This window comes from Cyanistes caeruleus, chromosome 19 (assembly GCF_971803275.1).
Source record: "Cyanistes caeruleus chromosome 19, bCyaCae1.hap1.1, whole genome shotgun sequence".
In the NCBI taxonomy this organism is placed as follows: Eukaryota; Metazoa; Chordata; class Aves; order Passeriformes; family Paridae; genus Cyanistes; species Cyanistes caeruleus.
The window spans coordinates 6,792,065-6,806,724 of record NC_141719.1 but is presented as its reverse complement, the minus strand read 5'-3'; the positions used below and the strand labels follow the sequence as shown (position 1 = coordinate 6,806,724).

General features: G+C 41.6%; 1 long non-coding RNA gene across 1 annotated transcript in view; it reads right to left on the bottom strand.

Annotated features, from left to right (window-relative positions):
- LOC111937522 (uncharacterized) overlaps positions 1-14,660 on the bottom strand; it is a 48,052-nt gene that overhangs the window by 16,627 nt on the left and 16,765 nt on the right. The window contains exons 2-3 of the long non-coding RNA XR_002868662.2: positions 8,624-8,882; positions 1,077-1,207 (exon numbers count right to left, since the gene is read on the bottom strand). This is a non-coding gene — a long non-coding RNA (uncharacterized LOC111937522). The remainder of the gene's footprint in view (positions 1-1,076; positions 1,208-8,623; positions 8,883-14,660) is intronic.

Below are 14,660 nucleotides of genomic sequence, written 5' to 3'. Positions count from 1 at the left end.
AAAAAAAAAAATCACACTGGTACAGTGTGTCCAGAGTGATTTACTACACTTTGCATGTGGCACAGTGGGAAATAAAAGGGTTGCTTGTTTCTAGCTTGCTTTAATCCTGTTTATGGGCAATAAGCAGCAGATAAATATTCTGCTTGAAAGGGGACTCGTCACACACAAATTGTGAGCCTTCTGGTAGATAAAGCCAGATGCTGATAGGTGAAAGAAGCAATGGGGAGGAACCAGAAATACCACAGGAATTCCACAAATTGACACAGACTGTTGCTCTCCCGAGGCCATGCTAAATTCCTGGACTTAAAAAGAACAGAGACACAAAGAAAAAGAACAGTGGGTGCACATTAGAAGGGAGTCTGTGTTAAGCAATTAGGGAAGTCTGTACCTCTCAAGTACCTCAGCCAATTAGGATAAAAAGGAGGCTGCATCCTCCAACAACTTGAGAGACCTGTGGGAAATATCCATGGGAAATATCCAATATCCTCCCTTTATTTAAATAAAATTACAGGACTCTCTTTTAGACATAAACTGCTGACATAGTAGATTAATTTTCCTGACATGCTAAAAACATCTTAATCTGTGCAAATGCTAAATTTATGAATGTGACAGAATAAAAGCAATTTCTAAATTTGTGTGATTCATACATTTATTTTCCTTAAGTAATAAGGATAGTTATCACATTATCACATTGCTCCGGCTTGTGCGATTTCGCTTTCATTTTTAACGCTGAGGGAAGCTCATGTTCATGTCCCTGAATGGCTTGAAATGTCTCAGTGTTTTCAGAACCTCTACTGCCCAGGAAAAAAGTAAAATATTCAATATTTGTGTATTTGACAGAGCAGGGTGCTGAGGGCAGGAACACGGGGAGTGCACTCAGTTAACTCTGCATGATTGAGAGAGGAGCACCAACCTGGACAGCAGCGACCAAAGAAAACAAATTAAGTGGCAGCAACTTACATAGCAAATGATTGGGGAGACAGAAAAACCTTTCCTTCCTCCCCCAGGCAACTGTAAATTAAGACTGGGTGGAAAACATGGCAAGGAGACAAATTGCCCATTTCCAAGGCACTCACCAGGCTGGGTCCACGCTCCAGAGCAGCAAACCTTGAAGTCAGCAGGCACAAATGGTTTTCCCAGCAATCCTGACACACAATCTATCCATCCTCCTTGTTTTCCAGCCAGAGCTACTGGTGAAGAAACACACCTTTAAGTAAGGAGAAAGGGCAGAATTAATTGCTGCTGCTGTAAAACCCTTTTTTGTTTGTTCTGTAACCTTGGGATTTGGGTCACAGGACAGGACCTTGGAGTATGGGATGCCTCAGCTCCATGACTTCCAATTTTGAACATAAAATTTCTATACCATTCTCATCAGTCAGCTACTATTCCAACATCAGAATTTGGTCATGATTTCTCTGGGGAAAACAGCAAGACTCTCATGGTATCAGAAACCCCACCATTTTGACAAAAAATTGTGAGAAAAATCAGTCAGGAATATTGTTTGCAGTCTGTCACTAAATAACAATTTCAGTAGATGGAGCATTGACTGTATGGAAATGGGAAAGAGTTGGTTTTTTTTCCTTTGAGTCAATAATTAAACAGTTTTCCAGGTGTTTTTTCTTACCATCTCCCTTCCTCTCCCCCTTGATCAACTGTTCCCTGAATCTAATGGATATCTTCAGGAGAAAAGAGTGGATTTTGGATCTCATACTTCATGGCAGATGGTATAAAGGACTACCAGCAAGGACCACTCCTTACTCAGAGGTCAGAGGACACCTTGGCATGCCTTAAAATGGCTTAACAGCTCTGCAAGAATAACAAATCTGTTTAAAATAGGAAAGCAGAAAGAAATAAAGCTGTGTCAGGCAACATTAACACTCCCATGTGCAATTTGACCTTGGACAGCTCATCAGATCTCTTGTTCAGCTCATTCATCATTATTCTGAGCTGTCACCATGAACATCCTTTCTCATTAATTATACATTAACCTCATTCATGACTTTTAATCTATAATGGGTCAGGATGTTTAAAAATAATTACACAAGAATGTGCAAAGGTAATAAGGATAATATGGATACTGGAGCTTAGGACATCTGCCTGCAAATCAAAAATAGGTGATGCTGAACAATTAAGTGGGAAACAAAAACGAGAAAGGAGAAGTCTCCAAATCTCCAATCTTGCATTTAGAACAGCATTAGTTTTAAAAGGTTCCCAAAATATTCAGCTTGTAGACTTCTGTCAATTTTTTAAACTCAGCTTTCAAAGTAAGGGAAATATGATCTGCTGTAAGCAGATTAGGGGATCCAACTGTTAGGAGCCAGCTCAGATAAAATAAGGATGAGTTCTTGACAATATCCAGACTCTCTCCTGCTGATGAACAGCCCACATTGCTGGGTGGGAGGGTCTCCACTGGGTGGGACAGTGTCTGACAGTGCTTCCAGTGCACACTATGTCCCTGCAGCTTGATGCATCCATCTCCTGGAGGTCACACCAGTTCTCAGTGGCTCCTCTAACCTATGCAGTGGCCTGATTTCCCAGCAACCTGGGATTAGAGCAATCCTCTCTATCTGTCACTCACTTCTCTGCTCTGAATATTGGATTCAGCGGAGGATTTACCTCTGTGCTTCCAGCACTGATAATGTTTTAATTCTGAAATTATCATGTATTGTTCCTTCCTGTAATTAATTGAGTTTTCACATCACACAGCACTGGGGCACCTTGCTTTTTCAATATCACAAAGGACTTTTCATACTGTGGCAATTGACTGCAGTAAGCTGAAAGTGCCAAGGTTTCCAAAACAGGCTTGAAGCAGAAATAAAATTTTATACCACAGGAAGAATTACTACATGCCACACAACACAACATTTCAAGCTAAAATTATGTTTCATCAAAGATTTAGGGAACAAGGATTAGTTTTTTAAACCCAGCTAAGTCAATGAATCTTGTATCCCATATACTGCTATACATTATGTCCTGGATGGATTTCACAATGCAGCTTGAGGTTGTTCTAGAGAGGGTGATCCAAAGGAAAAAAAACAAAACCCTCAGCAGAGAGGACATTTTACTGACCTACTTTAAAAGAACTTGTGAAACCCACCAGCAAGAGAATACCCAGGAAGGTGGTCAAAGAATATTGCACTGCCCAGGAAGCACTCAGTGAATTTTAAAATGGTAATTTATGGAGCTCACAAGTAATAAATTATGGAGCCTAAAATATATACAGAAGGATTTATCTGAAAGAGAAAAACCAGAAGAATCTGTCCTAGCTGTAAGTGGATCCTATTTGCAGTATCCAGACTATGCTTTATTATTTCCTAAGAAACTAAAAAGCCTTTTAAAATCAGTTTTTACCAGCTCCAGGATTTTCAAAGGACTCTAAGAAAATTAGGGCTAGCATCTGGTGAGCTTCAGTATAAATCTGGTACCCAGCTACCCTGGGGAGCTTGGAAAATCCCTGCTTCTTTAAAGAGCTAGATTCTGCTCAGCTCAAGAAAAATACACGTATTTCAAGTATTTTTTATAGGATTTTAACCTCAAAAATGTCCAAATCCAAGGGTAGGTGCTTAATCTGATTGCCTGTTGAGGATTCTGTAGGACTCTGCCTGTGGCACTGAGGAACACCTTTGGTTAATTGTCTGGTTACAAGTCCCTGTTGTGTGAGATGCACAGGGCTGTGGGCAGCCCTGAAAACCCAGCCCTGCTCTTCCCCTCCACTGCAGCAGCTCAGTCTTTCAACCCCTGGGGCAGCACAGTCAAGGCAGTCATCATCACATATTTACCATTTTCTGATGACTTCCAAGCACCTACAGCCAATAATTAAACTCTGAGGGCTTGGTAATAGGTGGAGAGGAGTATTTTCTGTCATACCTCAGGTGAAAGAGCTGCTTCACTTAAACATGAGCAGCAATTGGCTTTAAACCTAAAGAAATCATTTTCATGAGCAATCACAGATCTGTGTGTAGTAAAAAGTGGGCCAGACTCAATTTGTGTTGAAGGAAAGTAGATTACTTTTTCATTCAAAATACCTTTACAGGAGTGTATTTCTTTCTTAAATTGAAGTGGGTATATTGGGCTATTTAGTCCCACACAGAATTCCAGCAATAGGTGTTACTGATGATTTAGTCCCTGAAATTTATTTTTTCTTTAAATCTCTTTCAGAAAATATTATTCCATATATTATTAGCATCACAACTAAAGGAATTGTCAGTATTTGTAATATTCCCAAGTTGACACATGTAACCTGTATTTGGGCAATGTAAAATCAACTCAGTATCTGTAAAACAAGTTGTTTGTTTTTTTAAAGGGATGTTAGCTTACCCCTTATAAACCAGCTCTAACTTCCATTGTCAGGGAATGTTGTCTTTTACTCAGAATTTCAGCTTGAGGTGTGGGACCAATGAACAGAAATTCATAAAGACAGAATTTCTCCTCTGAGGGAGGCATGGGTGTTTTAAAAAAGTTGCATCTATAAAGAGAAGGAGTATTTTCAAACTTTGTGTGGAAAATAACAGAAAAAAATATTAAATAAATATTAAAAATAAAGAGCCACACCTGGCAGCATAATTAAAGAGGGAACATGTTCCAAGCCCACAAGTGTCATCCCTTCCCTGTGCCTCAGTATCCCCTTCTCTAAAACTCCCACCATGACAGCAGGTGCCTGTCTGGTGAAACACTTCCTCACCACTTGGGAAAAAGCCTCACCCAGAAATTTACTGCTGAAAGTAAATAGGAGAGATTTTTCAGATAAAATGTCAGGCATCCAGAGAATCACTGCATCCTTCCAGGCTGATTCCTGCAGGACCAGTGAGAGATTCCCTTCCCATCCCAAGCCCACACCGACACCAGCTGTGGCCAGCACTCCAACTGTTCTCTGAGTGTTTCTTCTGTTTGAAAGCAGAGCATTTTTCTTAATTATTTCTGACTTTTCATCCAGCATGCTATAAGCTTCTTATGAAGAAAAGGAAATAAATAATTCAACTTCCATTTATTCCAGGAGGAGACTGGCTGCTCTAATCTATCCTCTGAGAACAAAGGAACTGGCTGTTCACATATGGCTTGTTAGAGCACGACAAATAAACATGGGCACGATATTGCAGTGACAATAAGGATGGGGAATACCAGAACTGCATTTTGGGCTGGAATCTGATGCTGGGACCATTTCCAGTTCCCTCCCTGGGGCTTGGAAGTTTGGTTACACTTCTTCCTGTAGCTGCAAGGCAGAGACTGGTAACAACTGTCAGTGCAATGAGGAGTAAGGAGGGAAGGATGGAGCCAAGGAGAGTGTCAGAGCATGGATTAATTCCCAGTTTTGAGTGTTATCCAGCCTGCTGTGTGCAGTCTTTGGAGAGAGCCCTCCAATGAGATACAATTCTGACTGAGAAATGCATTTCCTTGGTCACCCAGGAGCAAGACTGGTTGGTAACACATCTCACCAGAGCTGATGTGGCTCCATCCCTTCACCTGCTCCAGCACTGGGTCACTCCCCAGGAGCAGGGTGACCCCAGGTGCCACTGGAGCACTTGCTCTGTGGCTTTTGGCTGTCAGTCTGTGCTCTGAGGAGACAAGGACGAGAGGGAGGTCTCTTCTGCATGGGATAACAGAGGATTTATTGCTCTGGGGAATCTTGGGGGCAAAAGACAGAAAATGTGAGCGTGCAACAGCTGAAATAGGGAGGTGGTTCAAAGGGAGGGTACAAAGCATCAGCAATCAGAGATATCCTGGGGAGGGTAAAAGGCAGGGTTCACAAAATCATCATCCAGTGAGGGAGGTAGGGGGGAAATTGGGTCACATGGACTAATCAAATGTCAAATTTTAGGGAATTCCCAAAGTGGAATTCCAAGCATGTGGTGGGTCTAAGACAGGATTGACAGGGGACTCAGGGTAGATTGACAGTGTGGGGTGGGAGGGTCTCATTTGGACCAAACCATCAACTTGGGCAATAACAGAACATAACATTAACAAAAAACACACTGCAACAGGTTGGGGTTTAGGGAAGTTTGTTGGAAATATTAATGTGCCAGGGCAGCAGGCTGGGAAAACTGTACCTGCTTCAGAGGAGCTTTTCAAAACACTCATTACTTGCTGCCTCCAGAAATGTTTCTGTTTTACTTGGAATAAAGGGGGAATGAAACACTTGACACAGTTTTGGACCATAATCTAAATTTTTCCCTTTCCCAGGGATGGAGTCTCTGAATCTCTCTCTGCCTGGCTTAATGAATCCAGAATTTCAGGATCATTACTAAAGCATGACCAGGGCCTCACCCTGGAGGAGCCCACAGTTTGATGGATCAGGTGAAAGAAATGAGTTTGCACCCCTTGAGTCCTAAGTAAGAAGATTCATATCTAGGCCTTGGCACACTGATTATAGTGGAAAAACAGAGAAAAACTTCTGACAGTCTCCCTGAAACTTCCCTGAATCAGCACCTGGCTGCTGCCCCTGAGCCCTGCATGGCTGTGGAGCACCAGCCTTGCAAGGAAGGTGGGTTTGGTACCGGAGGCTGCAGCCCATTTACAACACCACCAGAACAGGGCCCACTGTCCTCATTTCAACATTTCAGCAAATGTGAGAAGTTTGTATTCTTTCCTCTGAAACAATTAAATATGCAGTTGGGTCAGAATTGGCTCCACACACAGGAGATATCTGACAATCTTACTTGCTGAGAGAGAGTTGCATGTGTCACCAGACAGAAAGATGGAGTGTCTGGAGGAGAGGAAACCATCCATCTTACTACCCTGACCTTTCTGATAGCCAGCCAGTGGTATGGGCTGAGCTCAACTGATCACTTCAGACTTTATTGCTCTGTTAGTCCTTTTTGACTGACCGAGCACCTAATGGATAATAAATTACTGCCCTCCACTTGGATTGGGGGCTGCTTGCTTGTTGCTAACACTGAGTTTTCAGAACCTACTATCACTCACTCCCAGCTTCTGCCATTTAGAGGGATGCAGCTTGAGAGACAATAAATAAATACAGAGGACTTGAACCTCATGGGGACGTGTGGGGAATTAACAGCACAGTGCCCTCCGAATTTCAGTATGACACAGGCTCCCACATCCCTTGGGTCTTTTGCAAAACCTTGCAGCTTTTCTTTTGTGCCTGCTGCAAAGCCAGAGTCTTCTCCCTCAGGTATCTGGAGGTGGGAGAGCAGAGCCATTTTCCTTGGCCCCTCCTTGTAGCCACCATGAGCTCTCTTAGTTCTTCACCCATGGAACTGTCAATTTTTTGAACTGTCATCTTTCAGTGCTTTTGTGAACAAAAAAACCAACATCTGCTCCTCTGGGGTTTGGTGCCTGTCTGCATCTCCAGCCCTTCCAACACTGCAGAGCTTTCAATACACACTCTTATTTTCCCTCTCCACTGAGGGAGCAGTGAGATTTCCAGAACTTGTTTATTTATGAAGTCTGTGTTACTTATTCCTATAACGTTTATTATTCTCTCTCTTTGGAAAGCACAGAAGTTCAACACAAGCTCTCAGAAACACAGCTGCTGTTACCTTTCAGCTGGGTGCTACTCTGTGGAGAGATCTTAAAAGGGAGGCTGGAGTGTAGGAAATTAGAAGCATGTTTCCATCACTGTGGACAACAATACATGAAAACTAGGCATGAAAGGCTGTAGATTTTAATCCAAGATTTTTAATATGAATATTTCATCCTGCAGCCTTTACAACTGACTGGAGGTTTGGAAAAATCTGTTTATGTACAGATCCACAGAGAAGTAGATGGCATTTACTCTTAGGATAGAAAACTTGGTGGGTTACACAGCAGCCCAACTCTATATCCTCAGTTTAGGAATATGCTGTGGCTGTTGAAGACAGGATTTATGTACCCAAGTGAACTCTAAGTGTAAGCTGAATGTTTAGTACATATTTCAGTGCTATTTTCACAGTAGGGTCTATAGGCAATGTGTTCCCTTTACCCTTTATTGCTTTTTACAATTCTACATCCTTACATTACAGCTTATGGCTTAAAAAGAAGGGAACTATGTTGCTTCACTTACCAGTACCAAATATTTTTGCTGAGAGTAATTGCTTATCCAGAGTTTGCTTCTGTAAGAATTAAACACAGTATTCCATTAAAACTATTAAAAATATCTTTCTATAGGTTTGCTCTCTCTGTTTTTCTTCTAATGTTCAGAATCACATAAAACAGTGATGAGCATACACAGCCTTCTGCTGTTTTCATACACAAGGTAGTAAAAGAGACAGTTGCTGTTTTCTTGAGTGCCAGCCCACGAATCAGAAAGTCTAATCAGCCACAGAGTCTGACACACTCAACAGTCCCTGTATTTCATTACTGCTATATTATAATCTTTCCTATTCAAATTCTGTATTCTCTGTTAAAAGAAGTGAGAAATAACAGAGATAATCAAATGAGTGCAGTAAGAAAGGAATTAAACTCCCCTAGCCTGATGCTTTGGAATTCTCTTTCCAGTGCAAGACCTGGTCTTAAAACACCTGGAGCTGGTACCTGGCATGGTGCAGCCCTCACACTCTCCTGGGGCTGCCTTGGAAGGGCTCAGCTTTGCTGGCCTGGGCAGGAACCAGCCCTGGTTTGTGGTTCTGCAGCAGATGCTCAGTGAAATCCCTGGGCAGGGCTTTGTTCACTGCCTGCCCTCCCCACTTACCTCCTAAGCCTGTGCCTGCAATATCAGGGTTCCCTTGGTTCAGTGGGGAATGGCAGAGGCCAGATGTTCTGCAGCTGCACTGTGGGGCAATGCTGAGGCAGATTTCCCAGGAGAATCCTCTGCTGGATGCTGCCAACCTCTGGCTGTCTCCAGGGGGGTGATGCAGCATGGCTGGTGTGACATCAAAACAACATCTGCTGACACTGAAACAGGAGACGCCTCTCTCTGTGCATCAGCCCACACTGATCTGTAAATTAGGCTGTGACAAAACAAATTAGGTTTAATTTCACATAGCTGTCCAATGGCATTACTACATGTGCCATTACCTAATTTTTTTGAATCAATAATTTGACTTTGCACGCTTGAAATTGAGACAGTTCAATACCTGTATGCAGTTGCTAAGATTGGCACAGATGTATATAATATCAAACAATAGATGTCACTGTTATGCCAATAAAAATGGGTTATTTTTGCAGTTATTGGTAGTTTCAACCTCCATTGCACAAAGCTGCTAAGTCAAAAGAGTAAAACCAGGGGGCACTCACTGACACACAGTGCTTTTCCAAGCATGAATCCTGCACCTCTTTGTGTTTTTTCATCTATAGAATTACACACAGAAATACTTAAATAAAATAAAAGATGGTTTAAATAAAAAAAAATATCTATTTTGCTATGGCTTTATGCAAATTGGTCACACAAGGAGAGCACCACTGCCCATAAGTGGGAGAAAAAGCAAAAGGGATGTGGGAAGCTTAACAGAGGAAATACCAGAGATGGAAACAGTTCTCCTTTGACTTCTTTCCTTCAAAGAGATGGGCAGTGTATTTATTCTTCTCTCCTTGGAATGATTACTTGGAGGATGGCACATAAGAACTGACCAAAAGGAAAGGACAGAGTTAGAAGCACTGAGAGAAAAGTAATGAAAAAGAGGCATTACAGACAACATCCCACAGCACTTAAAGATGGGGACAGCCTGAAGGAGGATGGAATTAAGTATCCAAGCAAAATTCAGGCTCTAAAGTTCTATTTCAAAATTCTTAACACTGCTTGAAATGATGCAAAAATATGGAAACTAGGCTGTGAACAATATATGAAGCTCTAGAGCAGTGTGGTACCCTGCTTCTCTGCTGCAAGACCTGTGCAGAGCCAGCTTTCAGGTGATGAACAAAACCAGTGAAGTCTAACAAATGAGAATGAATTTAAACATCAATTTCAGGGTAAGACACAGAGGAAACCAGACAGGTTATTACACAGCAGCTGTTCACCAGCTACCACTCTACTCCTTAATATCAAGAACACAGTTCACGCAGAGAAAACAAAATCTCTGTGCTCTGTGGTTGGAGGAGCCCATTTGCAGCCATAGCACAAGACAAAAAATGCTTCTTTGTGACCACCTGACCCAGTCAGAAAAGGTGGATAAGCATTTTGATGCATGGTACTGTCACCAGTTAAGTGCCCAGGAGGAGCAGGAGGTTCCTGATGTTTTGCATTTTACCATGAGTTTGGGAAACATAAATTGCTTCAAGCAAAACCTAAGCCTATTAAAAAAAAATAAATAAAAATGAAAGCCATATGGTAGATTTTCATTAAACCTCTTTCCTCCAAAATATGAAGGAGACCAATTCTCATTTCCTGACAGAGAACACCTGATGGGGATACAATTTAACATCATAATCAACCCAGGACAACACCAAACAGGGGTTATTGCAAACAAACCCACCACCACCATCTCTGGAAAAGATGCTAAACTTATACCATGCAGATTTGATCATACCTACCCACTAGAACCCCAGTATTACAATGGCAACTCCTCCCTCCAGTCCAATGCCTGAGGGAATCACCAGGAATTTTCTATTTTGCAGGCAGAGCTGTGCTTGCTTTGGAGAACATTGTGATGCAAATGTAAACACTTCTGTGTTTATTTAGCCAAGAACTGTAAGTTCTGCATGTAACCAGGATCCTTAAGTCTAAGATTTCCTCTTCATCTCTACTAAAGTCACCTTCCAGCCTCTGGCTGAAGAAATTTAGATTAGGAAGTTACAAGGAGAATAACTCAATAAAAAAGTAGAAATGAGAGAAAACTTGAAAGAACAATCTAAGGAATAGCAACATTGCTTTATTGCATATTCCTTCTAGAGTTAAAGGAGCGAGTGAGGCAGAACATCAGATTAATTACTTAAAAACATGAAATCTTTCAACATGGCCTCTAAGGTACTACCTGCTCCTGTAGAAAAACAACAGGAAAATTAATACAAATATCTCATAAATCATAGCTGAGGTGCCTATTTCAAAGATTCATGGGAGTCTGGAGGAAATGGGATGGTTTGCAATGCGATGCTGCCTGACAGCAGAGAGGATTTCAGCCAGTGGGAAATGCGTTGTGTTGCACTAAGAGGTTCACATTAAATGGTTTTTCCCTGTGCTCCCCCCTGGTTTTGTGAAGTTGGTTCCTTCCCTTTGCCCCACCCCTTCAGTCTCATCCCATTGGCTGTAATTCTATGCTCCGCCCCCCCCAGTTTAAAAGTCACCGCCATTTCTCCCTCAGTCTCTTTCTCCCCTGGAGTTCATTCTGAGAATAAACTGGGGCAGTGTCCAGGAATAAAATAAAGTGTCCAGGAATAAAAAGCCTCCCTCATCTTTTTCCTCTGTCCATTGTCGGACCCTCCTCCCCCCCGGTGGATTAGGAGCTAGCCAGGTGCTTCCCAGGGCTGGGAGTAGATGGTTAGGACAGAAGTGTACATATAAAAATTCAGTGTTTTACACATAGTTTAAAAGCACTGAGATAAAGGATGCTTGTGGACATGATGACATTGAAAATGCAAAAGCTTAGCCTCTGTAAAAGCACAAATATTGATGTGCATCACTAAACATATGTTGCTGACTAAAGCTATTATTAGTGACAAGTCATTCCCTCCTCTGGAAAATCCCAGTTGCCTTGAGCTTTGTCTGAGCAGAAAGCAGAGAAAAACCTGAATAAATCCTTGTGAGTTAGTCCTATGTTAACAGGCTGAGCTGGAACACTCAGATAATTACAGAGACAAAAATACAGGGCTAAATTCAGCTATAATTGATGCTGAATGGAGCAAATTGCACAGTGCTGTCACAGACACAGGCCCAGAACGTGTCTTGTTCTCCCAGACTTTGTGGGGTACAGATTATTTTGATCCATTCTTTGCAGGTCCCATTTTGACTGAAGCCTCAGCACTCCAGATGCTGCATTTTGGAAAGCTGGAGGCTGCTGCTGGGGTTGAACTTGATTTATTTCACTGCCAGTTCTACCTTTGAACGCTCCTAGAGCAGCTTGGGGCCAGCTCCCATCAGAGCTGCAGTGTGCCCCAGGTGAGCTCTTGCACCACATCAAGATATGGCTTTTCTGGGTCCAAATAAAAGATATTGTTGCCCTGGACTGGCACAGAAACAAAACCAAATAATAATGACTTCAAATGGTCAACAAAGTCTCTGGTTATCAAAGGTACTGAGGAGAGCCCTGCACAGGCTTAATCTCAAGTACCACAATCAAAAATGTTTAAACAGAGTTGTATTGCCAAAGTCAAGCTTTCAAATGTTTCATTTCTGGTGCCAAAACTCACAAGATTAACTTTTTAGAAATATTTTTTCAGCATTTAAATTGTATTGTTCCAGGTTGTTTTTTTTTTTTTTCCTGCTACCAGGAAATCTAAAAGATTAATCACTTTAGGTATAATTCTGACAATTGAATATTTCTGGAGCTATTCTCAAGGGGAATGAAAAAACCTGAATTTTGTGAGGGATGAAAGCTGGCATTGCTGGCAGAAATTTTGAAATTAAAGATTCTAAGATACACACAACAATATTGCAGTTGATTGTCTGGTGTGGAGAGTCACAGACAAAGGCAGCTGGAATAGGAGTGGGACACAGGAAGGAAAATGGGTGTGAGAGCAGAGAGCAAAGCAATTAAATGCTTTAAAATTGTTGTGGATGAATCAATTTTACTTTTTCAGCTGTCATATGTGAGGGGTTGAACTGTCCTGCCTGTTCAAGGGAACATGTGGGCATTCCTCAGCTGAGGAAATTCAAACCTTTGAGGACTGCATGGGGAGAACATGCAAGAGTTGAAGTGATGAGGAAACCCAGCAAGGAGTTCAGTCAAACTATGCAGGCACTGCAGTCCTGTTTTGACAAAATTCAGTGGTAAACACTAGAGAAGTGTGGAAAATACGATTATATTATATGGTCAAAACTGTTCCCAGGTCAGACCAACATTTATGTGTCTGTCTTTGCAATGGGAATTGTTCTGACTTGTTGAGTGTCTGTGTTCAGTCCTCATAAAACACTGAAGTCAAGCAGAGGCATCTGAAATGTGGGTATGTAAAACTCCAAAGTAAAATATCTCACTAGCAATGAAATCTCTCCCCTAGAAATGACACAGGTAGGAAGAGAACACATTGAACTTCTTGAAGCATAACAGAATAGCAGTATTTATGTTTAATTTTCAGGCATTAAATGATTAGATTAACCAGGTCTTATTTATACAGCCATTTCTTCTCTAGTTCATTCAACTACAGTCAGTTATAAACAAAAACACATCCCATAAAAAGGGTTTCAGTTGTTTAACAGGCTAAGTGAAAGGCTGACCTCACTATAAGTAATTAGGAATCTTTACTTAATTGAACACTTACGGTCATCAGAGCAATGCCAACCTATACTGCAGCCTTCTTCGATGCTGGTTTCATTACAAAGGCCAATAAAAATAGGAGGGAATTTGATTAAATCTGTGCAACTTTATGAGCTGGGCTCTGTAGTCACATGTAAACATGGTTACACCACATTTCCAAGCCCAAAATACAGAGGGCTATTTATTCTGTGGCTACAAACTCATGGAAACCAGGCAGATGGAATTTAAGTCCAGGCAATGGGAAAAAGAGGTTCTGCAATTTACATACATGGGATTTACGTTTAGAAAGCAAAGGAAAATATGAAAATTAAGTTCATCAGAGAAGGAAAAGAAGTTAATCAACACTTGAACGCAAAAATTGAGGGAAAAAGCTGATTTTTTTAATGCAAAAGTTAATTCCTTTTGCATGTGCTGTGGGAAGCAGTAGGGTGTGCTCAAGAGTCACCTTCGGAGTTCAGCTGCCAATAGCTGCCCGAACGTGTGAGTATCAACAGGGAGAGAATCAAAGTAATTTTCCTGCTCTCTGCAAAACATCCCACCCTGGTATGACCTTGTTCCAGCTCATTAACGCTGTGTTTCTAGAGCTGTGCCCAGTTCAGTTAATCCACAGCCCTTTTTGCCATGAGTTACAGATAACGCACGGCCACAGCAGGAGCTCAGCCCTGGAGGAAGGAGCAGAGCACAAACAGCCAAAAGAGTGGATCTGTGTCATGCCTTGAGTGGAAAACACTTCCTACACCCAGAGAAAAGGGATCCAGCTTGATAGTGCCAGGCAAGGGACTGAGACCCTCTGCTTGCCCATGCTCCTGTGGTGCCCTGCTCCATCCAGCACTTCATACGCCAGAATCCAAGAGAAACTCTGGGGAACCTCAATGAAGCTGCTTTTCAGAAATGAGAAAACACTCTCATGGTAAATCCCCTCTGGGAACAATGTATTTTTATCTCAATCTGGCAAGTAGCACCTATGTCTCATTGTTTTTCTGAACACCACTTCAGCTGCTGAAGCTGGGACTACCAAGGCAGTTAAGATGCCAATGAATAAAGGCTTGTAGAGTGCACTGGAGCTGAAAAGCACAGTGTATGGTTACTAGGAGATGACCAGCATATAAACAGTATTTGCTGTTTCATAATTTCATCACTGAAAATAAATCTCTGTTTCAGTACAAAGGCTACTGAAGTCCTTTTGTTTTCTTCAGACTTCAGACCAGGTATTTAAATATTTGCTGGCACGAACTGGTATATGGGACCAACAGTCAGAGTGTGAGGAAATGGAGGATGATTATAATCAGTTAATTAGATATGATTTATCCAGTTTAACTTACTCCACTTCTTTGTTATCCTTTCAGTATTTTATGCTAATTAATTTCCAAATGGAATTGTAAT